This window comes from Argiope bruennichi, chromosome 10 (genome assembly GCF_947563725.1).
Source record: "Argiope bruennichi chromosome 10, qqArgBrue1.1, whole genome shotgun sequence".
Classification (NCBI taxonomy): domain Eukaryota; kingdom Metazoa; phylum Arthropoda; class Arachnida; order Araneae; family Araneidae; genus Argiope; species Argiope bruennichi.
Window position 1 is genome coordinate 4,826,754 of NC_079160.1, and position 8,277 is coordinate 4,835,030.

Below are 8,277 nucleotides of genomic sequence, written 5' to 3' on the forward strand. Positions count from 1 at the left end.
AGTTTGTATTGGATTTGAAGGAATATTTCACAGAGCATTAATTCTTTAATGCTACTATGTACAAAAAAATAATTTAAATGATTTCTTAGATCATAGTATTCAATACACTGCAATATTATAAAAATCAAATAAATAGTAAATGCGGGATAAGTTTAAAAATTGTGAAAAATGCTTTCTTACGTATTATTATTCCATTTCCATTTGTAATGTTCCATTAAAATATCCTGAGTTTTATTTTTAATTCATAAAATAAAATAAGGACTGTTTTAGGAACTTAAATAAAAAATTACCTAATAACATACACACACACACACACAAAGGATGGGGGGGGGGATTGGCTTTTAACACGGAAGCATGTATTTTAAATTTCACAGATATCTCCAAATTTTTCGTTTAAAATTATTCAAAAATTAAAGTGTGGAATATTCAGACTTTAATCTAAAAGTTTTAATTAACAAAATAAGATTTTCTTCCAAGAATGAAAGTGAATGTATATATATGCGTCTATCATTCTATTTAAAATATCGACCATTGGACGTAGAGATACTAAATTTAACACACGTATATTTGGAAGAAAAAAATGTAATTCAGTGCATTTAAAAATATTAATACAAAAAATATTATGTCTTACGTAAATTATCTTAAAATAATTTTAAAAAAATTCATTAATTTTATTGGTTTATCAGTCTTTGCTTAATTTTATTCTGTAAAAAGAATACAGATCTTAGATAGCATGTATGCTTTATAGTCAAGATCTTCCGTTTATATTTACGTACGAAAAGATAAAGTTTTCCCATAAAAGAGAATACTAGATTTTTAAATATAAGATAAGATGTATTTTTATTATATCAGGCTTCTTAAATTATTTATTTCATGTGTATTTGAATTATTTATTTGAGTTCCAGAAATTCAAAAGCTTTGAACAGATTTAATTTCAAATAGTAGTAAATTTATCACTGTTAAATTCTCTTATTGATTTATGTGCTATTAATTAGCTGAAATGCACATTTAAATGATCCGCTTATTTTAAAACAATGGGAATCGTTTGTGATGGTAATAGTTAAGTTCAGGTGTATTTTTTTTTTTTAGAATGGAATTTCTATTTCAGATTTTTTTAAAGTTTATTGATTTTTATTTCATGAGAACTATATTTAGCATACTTTGATTTTGAATGAATAATGCAGAGAATTTATATGATTTGGAAGTAAAAACTATTTTTTACTGTAAATTTTTAGAAAGTTATGAAATAATTCTCTTATTTTTTGATAAATTAAAATTCTAATTAAAAATTCAAAAAATCTCTTTCCTACCCTCCAAAATATATATTTGCCAAATTTGATAGGCAGACGGCAAGGTGTGTACAGAGCCAGCATATACACATAGAGACAAAAGTTTTTTCCCTGTGTTTAAGCATCAAAATTTAGTTGAAATACCAATACATTTTCTCGCCAAATACTCTTGCCAACAGATAACATATGTTTTAGCAAACCTAGACTAATTACTCCCTACCCCCTTTTTTCAAAGAGCTACGCGTGATTTATTTGCTTTTTTATGAGCTGTACACAAATGGTTGTACGCATCTGTCATACAACCGTTTAAATGTAGCAGTTAGTGGATTTGGATACATATGAAGTTCATAGTATAAATTATAGTCTTGTGCAATTGTACAAAATATTGTTAATATAAGGTAAATAGATGTACAATCCCTGACCTCACCTACTAGGTAATAGCTTATAGTATAACATAAATTAATTTGATAATTCATTCTATAAACTGATTAATACTATTAGATATAACTATGTCCACGCCAAGAAAATATCCCTCTGGGCGTCAAAAAAGAAAATTATCAGAAGAGAAAAAAGAAAGAAAAGCTTAACTTCAAGAAGTCACAAGTAGATTTGTTTTCTTAGTTACGAAGTAATTCTGGCAAAGAAATTGCTTCAATTTCAGAAATGACAATTCAAACTTCAACTGGAGAAGAAAGTTCAGGGCAAAGTGCACAGTCTAGCAATGAAAATATTGAAACGGTGAAATTTGTTGATGAATCGTGTGTTTATACAAATGTGACCGAATCAGAAAATAATAACGAAAATGACAATAACAAATACGATCAAGAGAGTATAAATGATCCTGGTTTATGGCCAAGTATTATAACTGATAAATTTAGAATGTTTTGTGTTAAAATCGGACCTGTGCAACACAAAGGAGTTTTTGCTAAAATTGCTGAAGGTAGATCATTTTCCACTACATAATACTTTTAAAAAAATGCCAAATGGTGAAACAATTTTGCAGCTGGTTAATTTATTCAAAAACGCAAGACTCTGTATTTTGTTTTTGTTGTATACTGTTTTCTAAAAGAAGAGGAAATGAACAAACTACACGATTTAAAGGTGGCTATAATAACTGGAGAAAACTGTCAACTGTAATCCAAGATCATGAACGCTCTAGTTGTCATATTAATTCGTTTATTGCTTGGAAAGAATTACTAAAACGACTAAATTTATGTTCGACTATTGATAAAATAGATCAAGTTAATATAAGTAAGGAAACGGCACGACTCACATTACTATTTCAAAAAATTGTAGATATGATTCTATTTTTAGCGTGTAATAATCTTCCACTTCAAGGAACCCACAAAATAATAGATAAGTCTAATAATGGAATTTTTTTAAGTTTAATCGAATTATTAAGTAAATACGATCCTATGCTAGGGGATCAGATCAACAAAATAATAAATACTAAAAATAGAATGGAGCCTCATTTAGCACATGGGTCACAAGAACAAATTATTTCTGCGTTAGGAAATACAGTCCTTAACAAAATTAAACACGATATAAAAGCAGCCATGTACTATAGTATCCAAATGGATTGTACTCCCGGTATTTCCCATAAGGAACAAACTTCAATCATTATTAGGTATGTAAATTTTGTAGATAAAAGGTTAACTATAAAGTAGACATTTATAGGGTTTATTGAAGTAACTGATCTAACTGGTGAAGGACTAGCAAAAACTCTATTGGAAAAAATTGAGCGAAACTTGATTTAGATATTATGAATTGTAGAGAGCAGGCATACGACAACGGTAGCAACATGAAAGGGAAATATAAAGATGTACAGTCTAGAATACTTTGTCTAAACCCGAATGCAATTTATGTACCTTACCTATTACATTCCTTTAATTTATTAATTTGTGATGCCGCTTCTAGTAATATAAATTGTAAAAAAAATTTTTGGATATTACAACGCTTATGTCGCTTATTTCTGCATCTACAAAAAGATGGAGAATTCTACAAAAGCATTTAAACATTATTCTTAAACCATTATGTGACACTCGTTGGGAAGCCAAAACAGATTCGGTTACAGCTGTCCATACACAGTTTCAACAAATTTGTAGAAGAATTTATTGATGTAAGTAACGATAATTCGGCGGTATCCGAAGCTAAAAGTTTATTAAATGCAATACAAGAAATGCCCTTCATTTTATGTTTAATAGTATGGTTTCCTATATTATCTAAAGTTAATACTATCAATAAACTATTTCAAAGAAAAACAATTGTTCTTGATTCGGCTTTCAATTTAGTCAAAAAAATTAAAACTGAAATCCAAAATTGAACACATTTTTAGACGAAGCAAAAGTACTAGCACGTAATCTGAACATTTCAGAACATTTTCCTGTAAAACGAATTCGAAAAAGAAAAAGATTTTATTCCGAATTAGCAGAAGAATAAAAAACCCGATAGAGGAATTTAGGTGTTATTTTTTTAACACTGTAATTGATACTGTTATTGTACAAATAGAAGATAGTAATTACTACTATCTTCTATTTGTACAATAATCAGATAATATTGTACAAATAATCTAATAATATTGTAATAAATGTGATAAAATTGTATTAAATTATCTCATAATATTGTAATGAGATAATATTTTACAAATATTATTTCTGACTTCAAATGAGTCACTGATATAAAAATTTTAGAAAAACATAAATTAGAGAAATATTCCAAAAACTTTATAAAGTTTTATAACAAAGATGTAGATGAAAACCTAATCCAGGAAATTTGTTAGCTACGGGATTTAATTTTGAATGAAAGAGATGTAAATAACGCACAAGACATATTGCAATGCATACTAAATAATAATTATAATGAGTTATATCGAAATGTATTAACTGTTTTAAAACTTTTCTTTACGTTGCCAGTTACTATCGTGAGTGCTGAGAGCTCTTTCAGTAAATTAAAATTAATAAAGAATTATCTTCGGTGAAGCATATGTTCAGAACGCTTAAATGCACTTGCAATATCTAAATATCGAAAAAGAAATTGCAAGAAATTGTAATTTTTCTGATGTAATTGATGTATTAGAAAAAAAAATGACTCATTAAATAAACATACATTAATAATATGTGTTTGTGTTTGTATTTTTTTTATTATTATTTCACAAAAAATTAGGGCTTCAAATGACTTTTTACACCTGGGCCCCTTCATAACGAAAGCCAGCTCTGATAAACTATATAAAACCAATATATATTATTTTAACATATGTTACTCATTTTTAGGGCACAAATATTTAAAGAGTTGAAATTAAGGAGTAGGTTCTATCCAACAGGCCCAAGAATTATAAGTTTCGAGTAATGCAGAGAATACAAAATAAACTGTACCTGAAATTTTATTTATTACAAATGCCTAGAAAGTTGGCCATAACGCCATCGCATGAAAATGAAATGTGAATGTAATTTTTATTGTAAAATAAAATTTAATGTATATTTAGTACAGTATATCTACATTTCTATCATTCTAAACTTGATGCAAATTTCGCTAAAAAAATCGTACGCGATTACTTATTTCATTTACTTTTAAATCAAGCAATTTTGATGAAATTTAGAAACGTTAAATTATAATTTGCATCTTATAATATCAATCGAAATTCTGAATTCTTTTTAAATTTATTAAATCTTTTGTATGTTTTCTATCTTTATGGGTTTTTTTTTCAAATTTGTTAAATCTATCTATTATTCTATAATTCGAATCTATTTCATTTCCTTCAGGATGCTATAGAACAGGTTGGCAAGGAGACGTCTTTTTATGTTCCGTGACACGAAAAAAAAAAAAAAAAACCGTTTTTCATGGGAATATGACGTCAAGTGAATTTCCAGAACAATCAATAGTTTTGTGCGACATTTTTGTCAATCGCAAAAAATGAATTATCATACTTTGATATTCGTTTTGTAAAATATGTGAATAGTTCTTCGGTTCAGAAGAGAGTATGCATTGGATGCCGAATCATTTAAGTGTTACTAATTGTTAGCCTGCTGTCATTCAGTAAATCCCAGATGCTTGCCCTGTCTCAGGTGTTTCGTTCTTCCCTTATTGACTCAAGTCAATTAGCTTCCTCGACACGTGGGCAAAAGACATTCCGCTGGGAATTCGTAAATCCCCTTGAGTGGAGTGAACTGCCAGGCCGAATACATTCTTTATTTCCAATCAAGTTTGAAGTTCTTTGGTTTTGGGGAACATCTCCCTTTTCACGAACTTTGAGGCAACAAATCAATTATTCATTTTTTAAAATTTAAAATAACCTACATAATAAAATCACGAATCATGCGAGTGAATTTTGAACAATTGTTGTGAATAGAATGTTCTTCCTACTGCTTGCTGATCTTATTCGGTATATCTAGATTTTAGTATTTGGTTTGGCATGCTGTTATTTTTATATTAAGATGCACGAATTCTTAAGTATTCATAAAAGACTCGTTGAGTTAAAATTAACCTCTTCTAAAAAATCTTTTCATCAAACGCTACGTGTCTTTTCAAGCTATATTTTGCACGAAAATAATTTTTTTTTTGCTTAATTTCATCTCAAAATTAAATGCTAAAATTATTTGCATAAATTAGATGCAAAATTCAAGGCCTGGCCTTCCAACATTTGAACAAATGTTCACAAATAAGTACATTTTAATATCCATCAAATGTTTCATATGGATCAGCTTGAAAGTCGATTTTGTCGAATGCCAGTATCATGCTTCACTTAAAAATTATGAAGTAGGCGAATTATTTTATTTAAGAATGAAAATGGATGTAGTTTTTTCGTAGGATAAATAACGAGCAAAATTACTTTGTTGCCAATGCCATTTTGTAACCACCATCGGGCATCTATCAATGATGGCATCCCACTGGCAGAACTGCAGACGAAAAACGTTTTTCGTATCTCCAGGTTGAAACCTTTTGCTACGGATGACGTAGAAATTTTCAAATTAGCCAAGCAATTTCGAGTTTAAGCTATTCTGCTTATAAACACAAGAAAAGCCTTTCTTTTCCATTATGTAAGTAATAATTCCTTCTGAACGTTGCTTTAAGAATGCCATGAAAATTAGATAGAAAAAATAAATACCTGATATCAAGTTAGAGGACAAAATATCGGAGATCCATAAAGAATTTCGCCTGTTTCAGGGAAACGAGCTCAGAAACATTCATTTTATATCATTAAATTTCCGTTGGCGGTCTTTAAATAGCTAAAATCGCAATCCGAAATGCACCCTAATCAACTGAATATCGAACGAAAGAACCAATTCAAGCCTTTGCACTCATTTAGGGTATTTATTACCCTCACAAATCAGAATGTTTGTTTTCTCGGCCGAAACATCTGAGCAATCAATACTAGAATAATCGAAAGTTGAAGAAGAATTTTCTTTTTGGCAGGCATTGCATGGCGAGCTCATCAAGAGGAGTCACGCGAAAACACGAAAGCAAAAGATAACACTCGGCCCAATCGTTGCAAGAAAGATAGTAGATGTGTGGAGAAGAGCAGGTGATGCATGTTCCGATGGATTTGTTTTCGTTTCGCTTTGCTTAATCGGTTTTCGAAAACAAATAATCGAACCGATTCAGATGTGGGAACTAGTTTTCTTATTTCGACAACAACGATTAACGCCAGACCCCGTGTTAGTTGCCGCGATATATGCGAAAATAAAACACCGAATTTTCCCGAGAAAATATCTTAATGATGCAGATTTTCTTGCAGTCTCTATATTTGGAACAGTGTTTTTCATCATGTGTGTTATGCCTGGGGACAAACGAAGTAATATGAGAGGACTAAGATTTGAATTTATTTATGTGAATGACCCTTTTCAAAGCAGCATCAGGGCTATTTTAAAAAAGACCTCGTAAGTTTGACCCTTTTTCAGATGATGCGAACGACATCTGGACTGACACTTCCCTCTCCTAGATTGCGCATTGCACCAATGGGACATTCAAAAGTTTTATCGATGCTGCTACTTGTCATTAAAATTTTAATCAATTAAACATAAGCACTATTTTTTTCAAATTTTAATCAATTAAATATAAGCATAATTTTTTTTCTTCCTGAAAAAGGTACAATTTCTTCAATTAACTGTAAATTTATATTATGGAACTCGAAAGACGAGTTCATTTTATCCGATTGTCGCTCCACACATTTTAATTATCAATTTTCTCATATAATAATTTCCTAATCATTTTAAATATTTGCCCAATAAAAAATAATTTAATTGGTTTTCATATTTATTAATGTTTTTCATTATGAAACCGTATTAAAAATTTTACCCGATGGCTTTTAAATAATATTGATGCACGAAGCTCCCACATATGTTATCGCTTTGAAATAATTACCCATTTAGTAAAAATAATTTTTTCTTTTTTTAAACTATCATCCTTAAAATATTCTTCAAGCTTAATATTCCCTTTGAATTTTCTGAAATACTCTCCATTACTTCAATATAATTTATCGCTTCTCTGTATTATATAATACAAAAACCTCGCACACTTTCTACTTCTTCCGATTTTGAAATAGAACGCCTCTCCTATCTTGTATTTTCTTCTTCATTTTTCGATTCAGCTACAGAAATATCTTTCTCAGATGCCGAAGCATTTTCAACTCGCAGCATCCGGAATTGAAAAGTTTTTGGCAACCGTACGATTAAACAAGTATCGCATCTTCCTAAGTGAGCAGAGTAACAGCGCTATAAAATAAAAATCGTCTGCGTTTTCATAATGCTCCAGCAATACCGCGAATTCTTTCTCTGATTTCTTCGACATTTGTTTCTAAAAATAGTTTTCTTTTTCAATTCGATTTATAGGTCTGGGTTTGATTCACTATTTAAAACAAATTTTTTCTTCACTGTCAACGATTGCATCGACTTTTCTACCTGTGATACTGATAGGAATCTTTTGAAACAAATATGAAAACATATGTTATTAGATTCTATTTTATGGAATACTGAACAAATTGGAAAACTTTAGA